Source organism: Eublepharis macularius, chromosome 3 (assembly GCF_028583425.1).
Source record: "Eublepharis macularius isolate TG4126 chromosome 3, MPM_Emac_v1.0, whole genome shotgun sequence".
NCBI lineage: Eukaryota > Metazoa > Chordata > Lepidosauria > Squamata > Eublepharidae > Eublepharis > Eublepharis macularius.
This window is the reverse complement of record NC_072792.1, coordinates 114,000,107-114,024,557: the sequence shown is the minus strand read 5'-3', so window position 1 is coordinate 114,024,557 and position 24,451 is coordinate 114,000,107. Positions and strand designations below refer to the sequence as shown.

Sequence of the window (24,451 nt, the reverse complement as noted above, 5' to 3'; positions counted from 1 at the left end):
TATAGGTCTATTTTTCTATGAATTTTCTATGAATTGATATTGTATTTATATTTCCTTGGCACTTTGCATGAGCATAGTCACTTTACAAGTAAATATTTATTAACATTTTCAAAGAGGTTCGTTTATTCCTGGTTGTTCTTTTTTGGATTTTTGCATTGCTAGAGTCAGGGAAGCCTTCCTTGTGTTGTTAGGGGAAGGAAGGGAGGCAGGCAGTTGACCACTTCCTGGGCCTGCAAGGAAGGGACAGCCACACCCAGAATCCATATCACCCATGTGACTGCCTCCCAGGCAGCAGGGTGGGGAGTGTGGAGGGCCACCCCCCACCCCAGAAACCCATCACCCCCATGCAGTCAGCCTCCTAGGTCATGACCGAGGACTAATAGGCATCCTGCAGGGTTGGGCTCTTGGGGGCTGAGGTGCTGGGAGCTGCCACTTCCCATCCCATCCCTCCTCTTCCACCTCCTGTCTCCTCCACCCACTGCTGATGTCCAATGGAGACTTGCTGATGCCTGGCTGTCCACATCTGCCTCCTCCACATTTTTGTCCCCCACAAAATCCTCACTTTCAGCCTTCTTTCCATATCTATCCCCTCAAGATGTCTATCCCCCCAAGGGTCCTTTTAGTCTCCCCATGCCCCAAGGATCCTTTTAGTCTCCCCATGCCCACATCTGCCTCATAATGATTTCTCTCCCACCAAGAGTCAGTGCTTCCAGCCTCCCCTCACCCACCCCATTGGGGAGATAGAGTCCAGCTGTGGCAACTCCCATCCAGGGTCTGTTTCCACATTAAAAGGCTTTTCCTTTCTGGCTGCCCGGCTCCCCATCCCTTGCCCACCCCGTTGGAAAGATTTCTGTTCCCCCAAGGTTTCCTTCCCCCCAGGATTAACCTCCCCTCATGGATCGCCTCTGTCCTTTCCTGTACAAGAATATTTCTGTCTCACTAAAGAGCATCTATTCCTTCTCCCCCAAGATTAACCTCCTTTCATAGATTGTCTCTGTTCTCCAGTCCCTTAAAAGAATATTCCTGTCTCCCCAAGAACATCTCCTTGACTGTCCCCTCAAAGAGTGCTTCTGTCCCCATTCCAGGACCATAGCAATTTAGCTGGTCCCAGGGACCATCATTCTGTTCTCTGAGGAAGATTCTTTAACTCTATCCAATGTTTTCATTGAAACTTTTTGGTGCTGCAATGTATTTCAATGGAGCCAATACAAGTCCATTGGCATTCATGGCTCTCATTATATCTAATGGAACTTTCGTAGAGGCATCCACTTTGGGGGTCTATAACTCAGACATCTGAAATCTAATCTTCGCCAAACTTGGAGGGTGGCTTGAGGAGAGCCTGCTGAAGACTTTCTGTGAGTTTGGCATCTCTGACTGTCAAAGGGGCTATTCTACAGTCTCCAGAAGTGATGAACCACAAACCAGGCAAGTTTGTGTAAGTTCATGGTTCATGAAATGCAACGAATCACGAACTGCCATTTTCCCAGTTCGTGTCCATCTCTAATTGTCACTTAATTATACAGAGACATTCCAGACAAGAGAATTGTTTCAAAAACATTTTATGAAGTCATTATATCTCTTATCCACCAGGCTTCAACATATCAAGGATAGTCTCAAAAACATGATTGTCCTTTCTAGTTACACCTAGGATTTGAATTGAATTAAAGATTGATCTTTTGTGTCGACAGTTATACCTCCACCTAATTAGCAATGGCTAATCTATGGTTTGTGTATTTTGATTTATGTTTTAGCAAGACAAGCTGTTGCAACAGAAGTTTTTAAAGTTTTTTCTGAATTGCCCTCAGGGTCTGCTCTTTCTTTGCCTTTCCAGATTCTTCTTTATGTCTTATGCAACAGCTTTAGACAGCCAATTCACAAAGCAAGCACCTGGAATTGCTGAGATCAATGTATACTCACAGAGAGCAATCCTAAGTAGGTCTAATCAGAATCTTACTTAAGTCTATTTTATGTGGCTTACTCTCATAAAATGTTCTGAGGATTGCACTGATAAAGTTATCATAGACACCTACTTAGCACAGACATACATCTATGAAATGTTGCTCCTTTATACCTTGATCGTCAAAATAAAATCCCACTAAAATGTTCTGCTTCTAAAATAGACTTTCAACCCTCCTGAGATAGAAGTCACACAACAACAGAAATATTTGCTGATTCTTTAGAAAACCAAATTTTTACTTATAACAGTAAGTGCTTTCTTTTTATGAAGAAAGCATGAGGTTTTTTTCCTTCATGCTTTTGCAAAGTAAGCTTTTTAAAGCACTATAGTTTGGGTTATGGCAGAAGGTACCTCTGTGCCCTAATTCCACTTAATAAGAATGTATATGGTAATTCGATAGTGGTTTTAAACATAGAGTCTGTCAGGATTATTAAAGGAAAAGGCCACATGCTCAAATCTTCATTCCTGAAAAAGTATGATAGCACTCTAATAACTGAAAAATTAATCCCATCTGCAATGTCTAGCAGAAAAAAGTAATCAGTCTTCTAATATACTAGTCCCATCAACTGTAATGTTATCCCTTTTTCAATTCTTACTTATTGTCCATTCCACTCTGTATATTCATACAAGAGCAGTACTGTAATAAAAAAGTGGTGCTGTTATTATGGCAACAATTATGTCTAAGCAATTAAGCTGTCAGTAGGTCTTGCCTTGCATAATCACCTGAAGGACTATAGCCTAACACATTCTGCAACGTAGTATTCTTTAATATAATGTTTAATACTCACTACAGCTTACAGAGACACACTTCCTAGACACACACAAGGTGGATAAAATTTTATTTCCTTAAATGAAAAACAATCAGATAATTTAAAATATTTAAATAACTATTAGCTCTAATATACTGTAGTTAGGCTGTAGTGGTTTGAGCGTCCAACTAGGATCTCAGAAACTGTTGATGAGATTTTTATCATTTGGACACATAGGAAAGAAGCACTGGTAGAATTTTACCAAGCCTTCAGCAACTTCTACCCCACCATCAACCTGACCATGAATAAATCCACACAAGAAGTACATTTTCTGGACTGTACAAATACATGAAGGAAGCTTAAGAATCACCTTATAATGGAGCCCACTGATTAATGAACATATCTACATACATCCAATGACCATCCTCACCACAACAAACAATCAATTGCTTACAGCCAAGCTCTATGCTGTAGTCTCATCTGTTCCATGCACCCTGACTGACATTCTCACCTGCAGAATCTACAACAGACATTTTTGGAATTTACAGTACCCATCTGATGTAGTAAGGACAGAACGATACCAAGAGAAAACCTGCTACAAGACAGGCTCAAATGAAACAACAATAAAACGCCACTGATGATATAACATGCAGCTCAAACTAGCTCAACATTTCATAAATGACCAGCAACATCTATGCTAGACAAGGATTCTCCTCTATCACAAGCATTGGGAGCAAACCTTTTCATTTTCAAAATTAAAAAATATATGAAATAATTAAGAAACATGCAATACCATCCATTCAATTCAATGGGCTTAGAAGTGGTACAACTCTGTTTTAAGATTTCAATGTTAGTGTATCTAGAAAAAATTTATGCCACTTCTCCAAGGAACCTGCCAGAGGCAGCTTACAAAATGCAAAATAATAAAAGTACAACATAAAAAAATATTACTTAAAATCCAGCATTAAAAACCCAACCCAACATAAAAACCTAAGCCATTCAAACAGACAATTAACAAGTTAAAATAACAGTTTCCAGGCTAAAAAAGTATTAAATAATCAGCCCCTTAATTGCAAACCTTAATTAAACCCAGAGTGAACAGAAATGTTTTGCTTGGCACCTGAAAGACAGCAATATAGGCAATCAGGTGAGCCTCATGGGGAAGGGCAGTCCATAAGCAAGGTGCCACTACTGAAAAAGTACTGTCTGGTTGCTACCTGCCTCACCTCTGAAAGCAGGGGCACAGACAGCAAGTGAGGGGGGAGGGGGACAGGAGGGAAGGACATTGTGCCATCACTTCCAGTAAATACCTGAAAGTAATGTCATGTCACCTATTGTCAGCACAATACTATAGGATTTGGACAAAGCTCCAAGATAAAACTTCAGAGCGATATCACGTCTGGGTGGTTTTCTCCAATGAGGTCTCCTAGTGAAGCAGGAGACCTGGTCTCCCTACTTGTGAGAAGAGATGGGCACAAACAGAAATACGAACAAAAACAAGACACGAACAGCCCAATCTGCTGTTTGTGAACAAGCTGTTCATGAGGCCCCATTCTAAACGAACAGGTGGTTGTTGCAAGTCTTGTTCGCTGCTGTTCATCAAGCCAGACAGTCATGCACCTGCAATCAATTCCCTTGGCAACTTAGGCAGAGATTGTCTGAACTCTGTCTGCACTCCTGCTGTTGACCTGGAAACCCCAATCTAAGCCCAATTTAGCTTGATAGGAAGATCTTCCTTTCAAGTGTGGAGCTCCAAATTTGTTACAAGGGAGCAAAGAGCAGGGGGGGAGGGGGGCTCCCAGCTCTAGCTTAGTTCACAGACAGTGGAGAGGGAGAGAGTCGCTGTTGGCATTTTGATAGAGTGCATTGGAGCTTGAATTTTCTTTGTGTGTGGTGGGATAGGGATCTACCCCTTCAGGTTCCAGGGCTGCAGCCAGGCTTTGGGCCAAGCTATTATTTATTATTGGTACCTTTCCTGCTGCCTGCTCAGGTAAGGTTTATGGGAGTGGTGCGGTAGGGATCTACCCCTTCAAGTTCCAGGGCTGCTGCCAGGCTCTGGGGCCAAGCTATTATTTATTATTGGTACCTTTCCTGGTGCCTGTTCAGGTCAGGTTTCTGGGAGTGGTGCAGTAGGGATCTTGACTTGGGTGATAGCTGGAGGAGAGCCTGCTGGCCCCCATGAACAGCCAACCACGAACATGTTCGTGAACAGGGCTATGTTCGTGGTTGTTTGTGAGTCCCTGTTCGTGGATGGCAACGAACAACGAACATCATGTTCAGTTTTTTTTTCTGTTCGTGCCCATCTCTACTTGTGAGGCAATTAATTGTTAGGCTGGACAATATGGGAGAAGGCAATCCTTCAAGTACCCTGACTCCATGTTTTAAAGGTAAGAACCTGCACTTTGAATTGTGCCTGGATCAAATAGGAACATTCAGCACTGAGGTGATACAATTCCTGTATTCTGCCCCTGACAATAGCCTGGCTGCTACATTTTGCATGAGCTTTACATTTCTGGACAATTTTCAAAGGCTGCCCCATGTAAAATTCATTACAGTAATATAAACTGGATATAACCACAGCATTCTTCACCGTGGCCAGATCACATTTTTTGAGGAATGGCCATAGCTGGAGTAGCTGAACAGTGGGAAGTACATGCCACACAGTAGATCTGGGCCTCCAACTGTAAGTCAAGATCCAACAGTACCCCCAAATTATAAACTTGTTCCTTCTGGGGGAGGGCAACTTCCTCCAGGACAGGCTGGTTTACCCTCGGAAGTTCCAGAACATAAAAACTCCATTCAGTTTTAAATCCATGTTTTTATGGCTATAGCTATAAATTGGAATGCACTTTTATTTATAATAGTGGGTTTTAAAAATTAAAATCAATGGTTTTAAGTGTCATTCATTTTTCTTTAAATCAACAGTTACACAATGTAAAGTACTCATTCTTATATTGTCGAAGGCTTTCACGGCTGGAGAACGATGGTTGTTGTGGATTTTCCGGGCTGTATTGCCATGGTCTTGGCATTGTAGTTCCTGACGTTTCGCCAGCAGCTGTGACTGGCATCTTCAGAGGTGTAGCACCGAAAGACAGGGATCTCTCAGTGTCAAACTACTCATTCTTACATTAAAAGCCCTAAATGGCTTTGAACTAAGGCATCTGAAGGGCCACCTTTCCCCATAAGCAAACCAGTTAAGATCTTCTCATGCCCTGGTCTCCATACTCCTACCATCAGAGGTCAGGTGAAACAGGTGGAAATCAGAGACAGGACTTTTTCAGCAGTGGCACCTTTCATAAAGAATGCCATTCAATTTGAGACTCATCTGATGCCTATGCTAATACATGTTTTATGTATAATAATCTAAATAAAGCATAATCTAAATAAATAAATTTGACAAGTCTGCAATTTTTCATATCCTGTCCCCAGCATATAAACTTGTTTATGATTCAATTAATAATTTCCTCTTGTATGCATAACAATGTCAAGTCATCAATGCAGGCTGATTTCAGAATAGTGCGACATCCTATCATGTTACCAGAAATTACCTAACAGCATAAATACATGGGATGGATTGCTAAACTTTTCACTCTTTTTGCACAGGCAGGATACACAAATTTAAATATGGAAAATTAGTTTGTTGCTTGACTGTCTGGGAACTATGGTAGAGCTAAGAATTTTAAAAGCTCATAGGCTTAGTTGATGGAGATTTAAAAATTCCTCATTTTTAAGCATAGGAAATTTTCTTACTATACTACAATAATGTGGTAGAATAGAGATGAATTTCTTTAATAAAGAAAGCTACAGTACCCTGAGGTGAAATAAATGTATTATTTGCATTTCCAAACATTCCTGTCTTTAGGAACTAAATATCTGCATTACGAAACCATTTTAGGCAGTAAAATTTAACAGTAGCTGACCTTCCAGATTAAGTAAACAAACCTTTCTAGCCAATGTACTTCCCTCTGAACTCTGCAAGATGATAAGCAATACCTTAATTACATTCATTTACATGACTCTGAAATTGTTCCAGACTGAAGTCAATGGCTACAAGGTCACCAAGTATAGAGAATTAAGAGAGAGAGAGAGATAATTAGGGGCAGTTTATTCAAACCGAATATAGAAAGTTGTTCTCTAGAATTACTATGAACAAATTAAGGATAAGGGCTTACATTCTTCATCATTTTAGTATAACAAACAAACATTCTTATAAATAATAATGAGATTTTCCTTTCCCTACATGAAACGTTCTGGAAAATCCCTAATGGGCAATACAGCAGTCTTAACACTTCACATAAATGTTAGAATACACTACACAGTACAAACTGAAAGCAGTATTTAAAAGCAAGGTATAGAACTATCTGAATGTGAAGAGTATAAAACACATAGCTAGTTTAAGAAATATACAGCATGAAAACATCACACTTACTGATGTATTTCATTAAGGAAGAAGAAACGTGCTTCATACTGTACTATTCTACATAGTTCAATCGTGTCAGAATTAAAGTCACCTTCCTTCCTTCCCTCCTTCCACTACTTAATTCTCCAGAGGGACTTTAAAATGCAACTTAATAAATGTTACAATATGCTTACCTATGATATAATGAACTTCATAGGATACTTTTATGATATTATCTATTTGGGTAATATATACTGAATATTGACAGAAAACAAAATAGAACTTCCTTTCTTACTAGGACAGGCATAGGGCCAGAGGGACATCACAACCAAATATGGCTGGCATAGGCAATATGCCATGACTAATGCTCCCTCCTCCCCCTTTCCAAATGTGTACCAATTCCCTATTCCTTTTTACGATTCATAGTCATTCAATATTTACTGCTATAAACTTCACTGTCTCCATAGCGTGTAAGGAAAATTGTTCCTTCATAAAAATACAAATTTGTTTCTAAATATTTCTATGGATAATTTTTCTCACACAGAAAAATACAAGATTATGTTACCCAGTTAATACTTGCCCAAATATCAATGGCTCACTCAAAGCATAAAAACCATAAAGTACACAAAAAGGTTTCCCCATTCACTTTAAAGTTAGGAAACTGCCACATGCACAGGTGTGGTTCTGCTACCAACACAAAAGAATATTCATGCAAGTGCACATTTTAATATATGAGAGATATGGATATATAAAAAATTAATAATGTTATGCTTTTAGTAACTGGTAAGAACAAATCTTCATGATTAAAACAAAAAATAGTACAGTTAGGTTTGTAAGGGATCAGACCGAAATCCTAATTACTGCAACTGAATGTTGAGCTGTTTAAAAACAATAATAAGATCAGAAAATAAGATTCTCCAGTTTAAGTTTGGGCTGATGCAAAATTAATCATCAGACTTGTAATTGATTAATCAATTAACCTTTCATAAATTTGAATATTACCCAAACTTTTAGGAAGGTTCTTTACTCTTCAGTCATGGCTATTTCCCCACTCCACCTGAATTTAACCAGTGCTAGTTGAAAGAAAAATAAATTTCTTGATGGAATTCTCACTCACTATTTATTTTATTTATTTATGTCATTTATATTCTGCCTTTCTCACTGAGACTCAAGGCGGATTACACAGTATGAGATTAGTACAATCAGTAGCAAGAACAAGGGCAGGCATTTCCATATAATGTCAAAAACATTTCCATAAACAGTGTCATCAAGTAAATGAATACAAACTATGGGACAGCTGGCTGTAGGAGCATTCTTGTGCTTCGTTTGGGGCCGATTCCAGTCCCTTTTAACAGTTGAAGTGGGGGGGGGAGAAGGGTTGACAATGTCTCCCTCTTGCTGTAACCCTCTAAATTCTCTGAATTGGTGCTCCTGGGAGGAGAGAGGAGCCTCATGAACAGCATGAGGGGAAAAGAAGGAGGAACTGATTAAAATCACGCTCCCCTCCACTGGTTGAAAACAGCTTTTGGATTCTAGTCAGGAGTTTGGATTTGAAAGGATCTCATCTGCCTTTTCCTTTTTCTAGCCTCCAAACTTCCTCTCCTAGTGTGTGTGTGTGTGGGGGGGGGGGTGCTCTTAAGGTGAGAAAGAACTGGCAGAAATCACTCACTCCAGAAGATCTCATGCAAGGGAGATAATGACTTTTGCTACAGTTACAGTTTTTATTGTTACAGTCAAAGACCAGCACATAAACAAGAAAACGCACCACCCCAAATCATGATCCAAAAGTACAAAATCAACATATGATTAAAATATGATACCAATATACATTAGTGATTAAAAGTTATATATATATCCATCCTAATAAAAGTTGTAATAGTTATAGCAGCCTTATCCCATAAAATTGTGCCATCTTGTTTGTGTCTTCCTTCAGTAATGGCTTACTACTACTGTTGATACTGTTCAATACACTACTGCTCTTATTAGAACAATCCAAGATAAATATTTGTATCTAGATAAACTGTAAGATACAAGTAATAAGTGCATTAATTTTAAAATTTACACATGTCTAAGAATTAAGTACAGCAGTGTGCTAAAATGGATAAAATCATTAAAATCTTAATTAAAATTTCTAAAAGAAATAATAGCGTTCTGTCTGATTACACTAGCCAGAACACAGAACTTTGCAACCTTAGCAGTAATTTCTTTGCAGCAGTCAGTTAAGAGGGCAGAATAAAACTGACTTGATCTGCCTGGGTGGGCCGCGATAACTGGTGAAATGTACTTTGTTCGAATCTCTTGATAATACTGACAGTATAAAAGAACATGCTCTATTGTCTCTACATGTCCAGATTGACAGGGGCAGAGGCGCTTTGCATATGGGATATGAGCGTATCTTCCCTCCAAGACAGCAGATGGGAGAACATTAAAACGTGCTAAGGTAAAAGCTCTGCGGTATTTTGGAAACTCCAATGAAAAGAGATAGCTGGGTGGAGTAATTTGTTTTCTGTTCCCCACTAATGGGACATTTAAGGCCCGTGCTCTATCTACTTGGAGAGAAGTGTCCCATAGTCTCTGTTTAATAATTATTCTGGCTCCTTGATGGCCAAGGCACATCAGAGCTGTGCTGGAGAAGCCCAGTAGTAACAATTTGCGTTCTATTGTTGATATCCAGCTTGAACGGAAACTGTCTAGGAAAATTAGAGGAATTAATCCTGAAGTGGAAAATTTTATCTTGAGCCATAGACAGATGGCATGGAACCAGGCCCGGGTTTCCAATGATACTAATCCAGTCTCTAGCCTGAGCAAAGCATTATGGATGCATCTTGGTAATCCTAATAAGGATCTTAGAAATTTTGATTGGATTACTTCAAGTTTGGAGTAATCTTTGTACAGGGATACCTGAGTGCCATACATAAGCTAAGGTATTGTCTTGCCTTGAAAAACCTTCAGGGCGTGTGGGATATAAGCACCTCCTATTGTATGGAAGAATCTGAGAATGGCTGAGGCTGATTTATGGGCAGATTCTGTAACCTGAGAAAGGTGTGCAGCCCATGAACCTGAGGACTGGAATGCAACTCTCAAATATCTAAACACCTTTACTTGCTCAATCTTATGTCCATCTATTTGCCACCTGTGTAAAGTGGGTCTTCTGCCAAAGACAAGTACTTTGGTTTTGGTAAAATTTATGGTGAGGTGTTCATCACTGCAGTACGATGAAAGTGCTTGGAGGGCTCTTCTCAGGCCTACTTCAGTATATGACAGGATAACTGTCTCGTCTGCATATAAGAGCATAGAGATGGGTCTGTTTGCAATGGCTGGAGGATGGAAATCCGGATTAGATAGGGACTGTGTCATGGAATTGATATAGAAATTGAACAATAAGGGACCAAGTATGCAGCCTTGTTTCACACCCCTCTTAACTGGTACCCTTTGAGATAAATGTCCTTGTGGGTTGCATCTTACTGAAAGTTGGTTATCTTCATGAAGGGCCCTTATAAGGGCCAGCAATCTGCGATCTATTCTAGACTGTTCAAGTTTTATCCAGAGTCTATTGCGCGAGATGCTATCAAACACCATTTTGTAATCAACAAAAGCTGCGTACAAAGCTCCTGATAGCCTAGCTGTATATTTCTCTACCAAATACTGCAAAAGCAGGCACTGATCCATAGTAGATCTGCCACTTCTAAATCCAGCTTGTTCTTCTGCTAATATATTTTCCCTGTCTATCCAGTCCCAAAGTTTCCAAAACAAATGTCTAGCATATAGTTTTCCCACCACACTGAGCAAGCTAATGGGTCGATAGTTAAAAGAGTCTGATCTTGCCCCTTTCTTGTATATTGGCATAATAACTGCCATACCCCAGTCTCTAGGAATTGTGCCTGTTTGGTCAATATAAATAAAAAGAGTTGCTAGCACCGGGGCCCACCAGTCCACATCTGATTTTATCAACTCAGGCAGGATCAGATCACTTCCAGGAGCCTTCCCCAGTTTTAACTGAGATATAAGTCTCTTAACTTCTGCGATTGTGACTGGTGACCATGATGGAAACATGTCAATATTAGTTGTAGGGCACTGCTTCTGAGATGTCTCAGCTGCATATAATGCATAGAAGTGATCTTTCCAAATCTTTGCAGTGATTTTGCAAGTAAGTTTGGGGCCATCCAGTGAGAGACCACCTGACACTATTTTCCAAAAGAGTGCATCATTTTTAAGTTTTGCAGCCAGATTAAGATGTCCCCAAGTCTTTTTACGTGCCTTTTTTCATTTTAATTAAGTTTTTATATTGCTGCTTTAAAGCATGTAGTTCTGGAGGCATTGATGGTAAGTTCTGAGACTTATAACTGTTGTACTTATCTGTTAGCTGTTTTTTAGCTTTTCAACATTCATGATCAAACCATGGCTGCGAAGAGTTTTTAAGTTCCTGAGACTTATTGGTTGGTTTATTAGAGCAGCAAATATCAAGCCACCCCTTAATAATTTTCTCATAGCATTCTAAGATGGCTTCTGAGTTGGAATTTGTGATCAGTTTGTTACGAAGTTGACAAATCCCTTCCAAGTTTAAGAAGACTTTTGTTAGATTGGCTACTTTACTGGACCATTGAATTCTTTTATAGTTGGAAGCTTGTGGCAGTTCAGCCTCAAATTTTGTGTTTAGATGAAGCGGGAAGCGTTGGAACTTAAGCAATACATTAATTGGTAGATGATCGCTATCTTATTAAGATTCAACTCTTAAGAAAACTACATGTTCTAGCAAGTTGCGTGAAGCAAGATAATGACTTTTGCTAATTCTCTGTTCTCATGACATCCCAATAGCTCTGCATCCTACAGTTCCCAAAGGTCAACCTTTGACAGCGGTTTTATCATGGGGCACCGCAGGCTGGAAAAAGATGTGGAAGGCAGCTACAAAGTGTGGATCCCATTCATACAATTTTTTTTAAAGAACTAGTGTGTAGAAATAAAAATATATCAAGTTAGGCACTAGTGTTAAGTCACTGGGAATAATCACAGCTATATTTTTACAAATAATGCATATTTATTTAATAAAACAACGTTTGATGTAACATACAGCTGAGACAAAAGTATATACAACAACAAAATTTGATCTCTGCTTGACTTTAACCACTTTTAACTATGCAGGAACCTTGAACTTTATCAAAACCACTTTTATTACCTCAGCAGTGTATTAATTGTCTTGCAATAGAAGAGATGTTACTTCCCTAAGTTTACAAAGTCATAAATGTGATAAGGCACTCAGTCTGACTTGTTGCACCACTCATTTTATGTTAAGCTCACAAGAAGACTTCTGAAACAGTAGTAAAACAGATGTTACAGTGAGATCACAGAATCTTCAGTGGCCTTCATTGTACTCTCTCTTCAATTAGTATTTACCTTCTGTACCCTCGTAATTATTAGGGCAAACAGACATTCAAAAATGCACACGCATAATATGATGGAAGTTTCTCTGTGGAAGTATAAATAAAAATAGCATTGAATTATACTTTAGCTCAGGCTATATAAAAAAAATCCATCCACCCTGGAGGAATAATAAAGATGGCAGCATGAGTCACTTACCAACCTTAAATTACTCAGAAATTGTATGTTAGAGAGGGGAGGGGTTAGAAAAATTTCTACCCATCAAGCTATAACGGTGCCGAAACATGTCCCCAAGTAATAATTGGGGGGGGGGGGGAAATCACCAGAGGGTTCATGATTACTGGAGGGAAAAAACACAAATGGCACCCCTGAATGCATGCACACATTGTATCTCAGGCATGTGAATATTGTCACATCAAGGCATATCTTCACCCATACTCTAAATTACAGCCTCACGCATATTAGTAGAAATCCATGCATGCACACACATCCAAACACCACACATAAATGGGGTGTGTACAGATCACAGCCTTTGGTGTACGAACTAGAGATACAGTGAATTTCACAGTAAATACACTCAACTATTGAATTTACCTGGTTTGACGGCAGCACTCAAAGTGAGCCAATACCCAGATCAGTTTGGTACAGCGTAAAACAACTCAAATGACTCACAAAAAGGTTTGCATCTGCATACTAGCTGTGCTTGCTATTGTTTGGTTTCTTGAAGACATGAAAGCAGCAAATCAAACCATGACTCAGTTGGTTGCCTAATACGAAGTTCAAGGAAAGGCTTTTCCAAAACAGTACAACTTCTATTACAGGGATCATATGGCATATTTTTCTACCCAACACAATCAGGAAGTACTTCCTTTAGAAGTGTTATTTTCTTTTTCTGAGTGGTTTTCATTGGGCTGTAAACTTTTATTTTCAATTCTTTACTTTATTTTTAAGACCTTTTTATTAAGACCCAAAAAAAAATTTATGGGGGAAATCACAGCTCTCGTGGTGGTTTGCAAAATCATGCATAACACACATACACACACACACTCACAAATATAGTCTTAATCCAAACACTTTTGCAGCCACTACCATCACTAAGGAATAAGAATGGAATGACAATGACTTTTTGAAAAAAAGAAAGTGTTGATTTGCCTGCAGTTTATATGCTTTATAAATGAAGCAGTAGGGAGCAGGGGGGGAGAGAGACCTCCATCAGACTGTGTGACAACATACATGCATGAAGGTCAGTTATGCTGTATTGGGTGCTTTATTGGCAAGGAGCAGTTTTATTTAGAACTGTATTCAATTAATTTTACTATTTATCAGTAGTTTTATATAGTGATTTTAAGTTGAGTTTTTAATGTATTTTTATGTCTGCTCTAAGCCACACGGAGTGCTTTAAGGTAGAAAGGCGCCTAACAAATATTTTAAATAAAATAACAAGTATAGCAATCCTTCCAAAAACCATGAATGAGTTGCAGATCATCAAAAAAATCAGCTGCCTGATCATGACTGTTGGTCAGGACACCATTCAAATCAACTGGTGTTTGAGCATCCCTAGAATAACCTCAGTTGATTTTGTTGCCTTCCCAGTTTCTTGCTACTCATTTCTCAACATCTCTTGCTTTAGTCCAGTTCTTCTGCTTACTTCCATGGCCGCCTTCCCCATTTACAGATCATTCTGTCCTTCCCCTCACTTTCCCTGTTCCTATTACTGTCTCTCCATTTCTCAACCCCTCTTGATATCTTTCCCACTAATCAATAGTGTACTTATAGATGTCATTGTCAAAATTATTTTCACCTTAAGTGAAAATTAGATACAAAATAAATACTTAATAGTTAATAATTCAGAATGAATATTTAACCAAATGTATTCATACGAGGCCTGTTTGAATTCAAACCACCAGCAACGTTGATCAAGAACTGTTATTCTTATTCTACAGAAGGTTTATAGCCACAGTTATTCCCAGTACAAAACAGTTGACAGTTAAAACAAAGAACTACTAGGAAAGTGCAACATTCTTTAACTGACATTTACTGCACTGGCCTTGGACTTCTAATCTTTACTAGACAGGCACACAAATCAATCCATCAGCTCATAAAGGTGTGCTTTCTTAACCTCTAAAACAGATGGGATTGGCTAGAAATGTCTAGCATGTCAAACTGTTAATCACTGTTGCCCTTTGCACAAAATAACTCACTTAAGTTGAGGCATGGTTGTACTGTAACCAACATTAGTCTGTGGGAAGCCCATTTAGCTGTCACATACTCTGCCACTCCTGCTCTCCCTTAATTAAGCCTAATGCCTTATGATTTGACCTTTTGTGCTAACCTATTAACCCTATCTAGTACAAGTTCAAATATGTTAAACTAAAAACTTGCTGTAAAATATTAAATGCCAACCAAGCTGCTGAAAGTGTAAGTGCTACTTTTCTATTCCTTCTCATGATAGGTCTGTAACTAATAAAACAATTTTTCCAGAAAACTGAAAAGAATGGTACTGATGTAACGCTTATGTTCAACAAACTAAAGATGCAAGTCTCTTTAATACGTTCAGAATTGTAACTAGTGGAAAATTTCAGTAAATTTCTTTCAAGGAAAGTACTTTCATCCCATCCATCTCAATACTTGAATCATCAGATTAAAAAAGAGAGAGAGAACTAGCTACAGACACTCCATTTGCTCTGAAAGACAGCCAACAGGATAAATATAAATTGTATTATTTGCAAATATAGGATATGGCATCATCTATGCCCAATGCAGAGGAATGGTTTGCAACAGAGGAACAGTTCCATGAGAGGAGATTAGTTGTCCAAGGACTGATCTAGGTGATGATTGGGGGATTATGCCTTATAAAATTCTAAGAACAACTTCTCAGACTAGATAAAGTCTATAAATATTTTTGTATCAACACAGTTTTAATTAGCATACTAAGCAATAAATTATACCAAATATAAGTTACAGCACTGAAGATCAACCAATCTGAAATGCAAACAGATACTGTAACTAGAGATGGGCACGAACCACAAAAAAACCGAACCATGAGGTTCGTGGTTTGTGGGTTTTCACAAACCAGGAATCACGAACTGGCACAAACTGGGGCAAGTTTACGAGCCAGTTCATGGGGTTTAAATGCCCCTTTCCGGCCACTTGGCAGCAGCAGAGAAAGGGGCATTTGACAGTTTAAAGGGCCCTTTCCTGCCTTGCAAGTGGCAAGTCCCTTTAAACTATCAGCTGGCAGGCAGAGGGGGGGATTCCCCCCTCACCACCTGCCAGCTGATAGTTTAAAGGGACCTGCCACTTGCAAGTGGCACGGCCCTTTAAACTGCCCAAACCCCAGCCCCCACCCACAGCCCCACACTTACCTTGCCCTGTGGGCCCGCGGCGTCCTCCCCCTCCTCCTGCGAGAGGCGGGAAGGCTGTTTTTAACCTCTTCCACTGCTGCGTGTGCCCGCAGGGCGGCGGAGGCCAAAAACAGCCTTCCCACCCCTCAAGACCCCTTCCCGCCCCTCGTGGGAGGAGGGGGAGGATGTCGTGGGCCCGCAGGGCAAGGTAAGTGTGAGGCTATGGCTGGGGGGTGGGGGGTGGGGTTTGGGCAATTTAAAAGGCCCTGCGGCTTGCAAGTGGCACGTCCCTTTAAACTATCAGCTGGCAGGCGGCAAGGGGAGATCCCCCCCTCCGCCTGCCAGCTGATTGTTTAAAGGGACCTGCCACTTGCAAGCTGCAGGAAAAGTTTATATGGCCATTTCCCTGGAGAAATGGCCATTTAAACTGCCCCTTTACGACCCAAACAAACCAGTAGACCAGTTCGTGGAAGTTCATGGAAAAAAGCTTCCACGAACCACTGGTTCGCCTGGTTTGTGCGTTTTTTTGGGTCGTAATTTGATTTGTGCCCATCTCTAATTGTAACATCTAAGCATGGTGTTCACAAGGATCTAAATATAATGCTCACAATCAACCCAATGCATTCTTTCTGAGGAAGCACTTCAGTAAGCTAAAAAGTTCATAAAATCCTAAGTGATTTTTCCATCCAATTCTCTAAGTTTTTGGACTCCTCATTACCTGTCTTAAAATAACCCTTGATAGGATTTTAACATTAACAGTTAATTCTAAATTTTAAAAATTGCTGTTTTACGCTAAACCACAGTGCTGGAGAAATAAATTCACAGGTTAAATTTTTACCTTGGCATTGGTTCCAATTCAAAGTAGTTCCTTTCATGAGTCCAAAATGCATCGTAAGTGATCCAAAATAATTCCATACTTCATCTGTAAATACAGCAGTGACACTATAAATGTCTACATAAGTTTCATTTTTAAAATGCACAACATGTTACAGTGATAATTATGCTATTTTATTTTCAGATAAGTAGCCATGTTGGACTGTAGTAGAAGAGAAAGATACAGGTCAAGTAGCACCTTAAAGACCAACTAGATTTCCAGGGTACGAGCTTTTGAGAGTTAGAGCTCCCTTCATTAGATATGAGAAATGGAAAAATCCTTTTTCCACTTTAAGGTGCTACTGAATCCAAATCTTGCTCTTCTGCTATTTTATATCTCTGTTAAAAATACTTAAGTATGCACAACTCTTCTACTAAAATCATTTGTACTTTAAAGTACATTTGTTTTAACTATTATAACAGATAAGATTAAATTCTTGCTAGGGTAACAAGTTACCCTAAGTGTGATATGACCTAGTTAAAATTAAGCATTTCAAAAGTTTCACTGACTTCAGTGAAGGAATTTAGTGCATGATTAAGTCCCCTCTTTGATGGGGACGTAGAAGTGCTTAACTCTAACTAGTGTCTTACTGGCCTAGTAAAAAATGCAATATATTAAAACATTTTAAAATGTAACATAGTTTAGTTAAGAAGTTCAGTGTCTCAGTTACAGAAAACAAAACATTTATATATAATTTATAGTTCTATTTCTGACTTCAAGTCTCAAAATATAGCATTGCCATAATGTAGGATCCACTTAATGAAAAATATTTGATTTTTTAAAAATATTCAGTTTTTATTCTATCCATTCTTCAGTGTGCACAGTCCCATTTGTTTTGTTTTTACAATAACCCTGTTCGAGAGTTTAGGCAGAGAGAGATGGACCCAGTGAATTTCAGAGCTGACTGGGATTCAGTTTGGCTCTACAATATACGTTCTCCTATCTCTTTCCTCCCATCACTTTTGTCTAGATTTCAATACTGACAACTCATTGTCCAATTACAGTATCATTAACTTTTTAGATGTTCATTTTAGTTATCAGCTGTCTTTCTAAACCCATATTAAAAGCAATGTATAAAAACTGTATATATGCATTTGTGCTAAATGTTTTACTTAAAAACCAACACAACTGCATGAACATTAAGTATATTCTTTATGCCTCATCTATTATGCCTTAAATATTTACTGTATATATAAACCATCCTTCATTTATTTCAAGTTCCAAAGTATTTTACAATATTACAATGTTACAACAATTCACAATTAAAACAATTCAGGTCTAAAATTAAATCTAAAACCAACCAACAGACAGACAGACTCATTTTTAATTAATTTATAAAGAAGTTTTTCATAGCTCAAAGTATCTTAAAAAATCAAACAAAAATTACAAAATACAACAAAATTTGCAAAATACGTAGAGTAAAACCCGAACCCTCTCTCCCCCCTGCAATCTATAACTCATTAGAAGCCCTCGCAATACAAGTAGTCTTGGTATGCTTCCCAAACACCTCTAGAGATAGTGCCCCCCTCACTTTCTCAAACAAGCCATTTCATAAGATGGGAGCTTATGGCTACCATAAATGGGATAACAACCAGTAGGTGGCAAACTAAAGACCACAGCTGGCACTCTAGGACACTTGGGAAGAGATGGAACATTAGACATTTGGGCATTAAAGGTTATAATCAGAACCATGACCTCAACTCAAAAACAAATGGACAGCCAATAGAGCACCATCAGCTAACTCCTGCCAATAACTGGACTTCATTCTGAACCAGCCAGTCTCCAGATTGTCTTTAAGGACATAGAGTTCATTACAGTAATCCAGTACAGTAATTAAACAGCAGCAACAGCAAGCCGTTCAAAACAAAGTGCTAGAATAACAACCAAATAAAAAAACAACTTGCTTGATCCAGCTGCTGGATGCATGGTGAAAAATATAAGTTCATATTCCCTTCAGAGAACAAGATTGTTCATGCTGAACTTTCAGTGGAAGGAGAAGGGCTATGACAGAAAAGCATGAGAGAAAAATCTTGCTCCTTGTCACTGACAGCCTAGCATCCACAACTGATAGCAGGGACTGATAAAGCAGTTGATCCCAACCAAGGTCAGCAACTGGAACTAGGCGTAGAAGAAATGCTGCTATCCAATGAAGATGTTGCATACACAGTAGAATGGCAATATCAAGCATGGTCACAGGATTTAAGGCTGGGTAAGAGCACAGCTATGCGCCATTGCTTCCAATGATTATGATGAGCAAGGTTTGAGTCCAGTAGCACCTTAAAGACAAACAAGATTTTCCACAGTATAAGCTTTCAAGACTTAAGCTCATACCCTGTAAAATCTAGTTGGTTTTTAAGGTGCTACCAGGTCTGAACCTTGCTTATCCACTACAGACCAACTTGGCTACCCACCTGAAATAAAGAATGAGTTGCTGAATCCTTAAGCGAGAGATAGTATGTGTTTCCTATCTATCTTTACTGCCTACAAGTGGAATCACGTACAACTTTAACCCCCTTCATGAGATGATTCTCTAATGCTGCCCTTATTGTGCATACAAACAGAATCACCTGTGTTCACCACACAAATTATCCATTCAAAGGCTATGCCATCCTTGAAGGCAGCATTGTTAACCTCTCTACGCCTCTACTACTACCGTGACTGTGTGGTGTGTGCAAAGGATTGTGGGGCTGGTGGAAGAATGGTCTGGCCAGGTATTCATTCTTCCTTCTTACCATCTGCTAGTGAATTCAAAACTATGATGTTGTTGCCGGAACTTTGTGTCTGGAGACCTTATTTAGGTGGAAAGGTGGCACTAAAATTATTTAAATAATAATAAATAAATATTATAGTCATCAAAGGATTGTCCTCAAAAAAGGTCTGGAAACGTCAATGGTTCAGAATCCAGCTGTTTGTCTGGAGATTACAGCACAGTACATCTATGTACATGGAGAAGATGTCTCTAGAACTCTTGGGCAATATCGAGGTTTGAAAAAAAAACCTTAATTTTTTTTATGGAGTTGATGAAATAAAAAGTTCTTAAATAACACAATCTTCTGAGATTACCTCATGACTAGCCATTCTGAATTCGCTAGGCTACTACAATATTACCAATGTGGTCTGAAGATGTCAAAGTAATCCAAAAAGATTGTCATAGTATCATTTTGAAACTCAAGAAGAGTTGGCAAAAAGATGAAGTGGGCAGGGAGCAAGTACAAAAATGAAGGTGGGTGGGGGAGTAAAGAGAACAATGAAAGAAAAATGTATCAAAGGGGAAAGATGGGGGCTACAGGAAGGGAAGGAAGCAGGAAATGGGAGGAGTTGCAAGGGACTGCCTGGGAGGAAAGGAGCAAGGGAAGGAAGGCCAGGAGGGAAAGTAGTGGACGAGGACGGGAACCAGAGAATGGTAGGTGAAAGAGAATGAAGGAAGAATGGAAAAGGGAGAAGCAGTGCAGCTACAAGAGGGAGGGAAAGCAGAGCATGAGAAAGAGGGGAAGAGGGGTGGATATCTTGCTCACTAGTCCTCGCTGGTCCCTTGCTTGTGTATGCTTTATTTTACAATGCAAGGATTTTGTTCAAAATGATTAGATTACTGTACCTCTCTTACATGTGTTCCAAAAGCTATTTTAAAAATAGCTTTTTCCAAAGATGATACAGCTTCTAGCTGTTCTAATTATTTCTAGAATACATTGGTCTGTGTTCCTGTAGAAATGGTTTTCAAACCAGAACAATGTTATAAATAACAATAATATATTCTTGCTTTCATTGCTCAATTTACCTCCATTTCTACAGAAAAAATTCAAGAGTTTCACATATTGACACTGCAATCCTGTGCCGAGTTACTCCAGTCTAAGTCCACTGAGTAACTCTATATAGGATTGCAGTGTTATTGTGGTAATATTTACAGCAACCCTGTAAGGTATTGGCTTGATCTAATGGGTTTCACCATTGCTCCATGTAAACTGAAATTCTAGAGAACATAAACCTCATTTGGCTGAATGTTGCAATGGAAGATCAGTAGTGGAGGACATCCTATCTTCCAGGGATAACTGTTTGCCATTACAGATTATTTCATTGAAAAAAACATGAAAAGCATGTCAGGCTTTCCTAGAACACCATTTGGAAACTGTTATCAATACAGGACCAGTTTTATATGCAACTCCATAGGGCTAGAATTTTGTACTGGGTTATAATAATAGGTGACATAAAATGTGTCAAAATATAAGATGAATCATATATATGAAATCCAGCATTATTTATATTTATTATTATCATAAAGATCTATATTTAGACTCAGATTTTTATAACTTTGTCTGTCAAGTTTGTTAGCCCAGAAAGGAAACAAGGAATAATTTCTGGTACATGTATTGCAAAAACACAGCCACTGCTTTTTTGTCCACTGATCTGGAAACCACTTTTGGAAGCTGAAAAGTGGAAGAGAAATGCTAAATAAATAAATAAAACCCGCCTATTTAAAATATACACCCTAGGTATTCCATAGCCAAAAAAAAGGAAAAGGTAGGAGTTCATACTCTGATTTTTAATTTTTTTTAAACAAATGCATTCATAGTAAGCTTAAGGTTAATCAAGTTACATTTTCCAGGTAAAGAGCTGTCTACATTCAGGTGCTAATGTTATCTAGCCTTTGTATAGTATGTATTATAGCAGATAGGAAAGCAACTTGTATGCAATTGACATATATTATTAATTTATAACCCACCTTTTAAATGACTGGGGTCTTCAAACAGAGAAAACTCATAGGAGTAAACAAGTGCCTAATAAAAGATCATGCATGAAACAGACCTTGGTATCAATAGAATCTGTCCAGAATTTTTATTGCATGTCATATCAGGGGTTTTTTCCCCTGTCGGAGTCTTGCCATTAGTCTTTGCATATTTCCCATGCATATGTGCTTCCTTCTCCTTATAACTATAGGCACAGGACTTTTGTTATTAATAAGAGGTAAAAAATCAGGCACTTAAAATACTCCTTTTCCAACAAACTTAGGGCAGTTTGGTTCCAAAACACATTAAGCAGGGAGAAGCTTGAGAGGAGGCTGTGAAATAACTAGACTTTATTTCTCCTTCAAGAAAGTAGATTAAATAAGCAGAATACAAATTACTTTGATAAAAGTGCGCAATGGCATAATTCCACAATCAAAATATTTTTAAAGAAAAATAGTTCTCTAAAGTAAGAGTTAGGAATAGCCAAGGGGTTGTGTAAGATTTCATTCTAGACTAATAATGCAAAAGTTTGTATTTCTTCAGTGATCAGAAAGGGAGAGAACAAACACAAATGTACACAGAATGTACACAGCCGATTACAACTTCAACCAACACAAATATAAACAATTGCTCTCTCTCACACACACACCCTTTTCTTAGCTTGCAGGATGAATATATCACTGATTATTCAACAAAAAAAATGGGCAAGCCAAGCAATTTTTAAAAAATACACAACTTTTGCATTTCAGTGTTTGTACCTTGTGGACATCCAGTAAACAGAAACTGTTCACTGCCATTAAGAAAATAATGCTCAGTGCTCAACCAGAAACTTTTTTGCCTTAGGCCTTATTATGTGTCACACATAGTAGTCCAACAAAGTTCAAACAGAAATTAATTTGCATTTGCTAATGTAAGAAGTTTATCACACAACTAACACATGTGACCATTTACCTGAAAAACTTACTATGTTGAATTGGTGTTCTTTTCATAATGAACTCTGAAATTTGTATGTGTGACTATATATGCTACCGTGACTCAGTTAAATTCTAACTGACCTGCTTGGTACAAGCTGAATAAAACATCTCAGCATCATTGAGTTAGTTAGATGCACAAATTGCATTTTTTTAAAAGTTTATCTTGTCAAATGTAATCATTTTTGAAAATACTGCATAGTTTCATAACAAGAAGCTTGTCTGTCACAAATTTATATCACAATGTGTTTAATAAAAATAATTAAAACCTCAGCCACCTCAGCCACATGCATAAAAGAATTAAGAGGTGGATAGGTGACCTAGCCATAGTCCAACAGTTCCTTCTGTGGGGTTTTATTCTTACATTCTTTCACTTTTATGTTAAAGAGGGACACACAAATATTGTACACCATTGAGTATGAGGAAGTTGTTTCAAAATCTGGAGTGCAACAGAATATAGTGGGAGCCTTTAACTAAAAAGGAAAGGCAAAATGCCTCAGGGGCAGTATAATATTAGGAATCTAAATGATGAGAACGCACCTTCTAAGGAGGATGGGGAGTTCGTATGTGACATAGAAGAGGGGGTGGAGAGAAAATCTTATGTTTGGAGATGGAGAGGAAGTGAATAAATAACCGGAGGTGAGCACAGACAGCAAGGAGGCATGGCCTTGTCTGGTGCGGTTGTGCAGACGATTAAGGAGCTGATGGTTCAGAAGGGAGACTCTGGAGCAACCGGGGGGCGGGAGGGAGGGAGGGAGGGGGCGTGGAAGAGAGAGGGCTGACTCTGGAGGCACGTCAGGACTGTCCTTCCCTTCCCCGCCCGCACAGAAGCCGCGGGTAGACCTGCAGTCCCCGCACTCAGGCTTCGGGGCTTCGCTAAACAATTCCGGCCAGGGAGGGGGGAGGCTAGGCCCTTCAGTCAGGAACAGGGTTTGCCGAGAACGCCAGCACGGGCTGGAGCGGGAGGGCGGCCGCGAAACGGCAAACTTAGCCTGCCTGCCCCGTCCCTCCTGACCCACAACCGCCAGTCAAACTTTCCATGTCGCCAAGGCTCGGGGAAGGAGGGCGGCTGCCACCGGAAACAATCCCCGGCCACGAAGCCCCACGCAACCCGCCGCTTCGTCCCTCGCCGCTCCATCCTGCCCTGCTTCTGTCAGGCTGCCAAAGAAGCGCCCCAGCAACAGCCGCCGCGGCCATTTCCCCTTCCCTCCTCCTGCCCAAGCCCAGCCGAAGAGCCGCGGCCCCCGCACTCACCTCCCCGCAGCTGCCCGAGAGGTCCCCGCGGCGATCTCAGCGCCAGGCGCCGCTCATTCCTTCCTCAGAAGCGGCTCTCCCGTACGCACGCTCGCTTGGTCAGCCCCCCAAGGGAAGCTCCGAGCGCGCCCGCCGGCACCCCCGCGCCTCCCCTGACAGCGAGCGCGAAGTCCGGCAGGGAGTTCTAGTGCGCCGGAGCTTCCAGCCAGCAGGACGGCGTGACGGGGAGGGAGGGGGAGGCGAAGCTCCGCTCTGGCTGGCCGCGAAGGAACTCGTGAAGCCGCCGCCGCCGCCGCCTCCAACATCAACCTGCGCGCTGCCCTCGCCCTCTCGGTGCGTCTTGCGTCGGTGCCGCCGTTTGCTTTCCTTTCCCTTGGTTCGGAGCTCTGCTGCAATGCCTGTGAGGTGGACTCTCCAAGCCTCACCCGCAGCCTGCGATCCTCCTCCCGCCCTCCCTCCTTTCCACCCTCTCGGCCCTCCCTCCTTCTCCTTGCCATTCATCGGCTTAGCCAAGTCCCTCTGGGTTAACCTCTTTCTCTCCCTTCGCTTCGCTTGGTGGCTGGCAAAGGAAGAAGATGGGGGGAATATCTTCCACCCTGCGCAGAGGGAGTATTCCGGGAACGATCTATTAACCTGGGAGAAGTGTGAAATAAAGTTGATATATTAACTGAAAGATGGTAGATACAAACGAACAGCACGATGGTTACTGAGCCCGCCCCCCAAATATGTAATATGAAATATTTAATATTGCAAGCAGCTCTAAGCTCATGCATGAGTGACGGCGGAAGGGGGGGGGAATGAAATTT

The 24,451-nt window shown here is 40.0% G+C and overlaps 1 protein-coding gene across 1 annotated transcript in view; it reads right to left on the bottom strand.

Moving 5' to 3' along the window:
* The window catches only part of NRIP1 (nuclear receptor interacting protein 1), a 138,700-nt gene extending 114,692 nt beyond the window's left edge, over nucleotides 1–24,008 (bottom strand). The window contains exons 1-2 of the mRNA XM_054973954.1: nucleotides 23,646–24,008; nucleotides 16,664–16,747 (exon numbers count right to left, since the gene is read on the bottom strand). The gene's annotated coding sequence lies outside the window, so the exon portion shown is untranslated. The remainder of the gene's footprint in view (nucleotides 1–16,663; nucleotides 16,748–23,645) is intronic.
* Nucleotides 24,009–24,451: the final 443 nt, after the last annotated feature.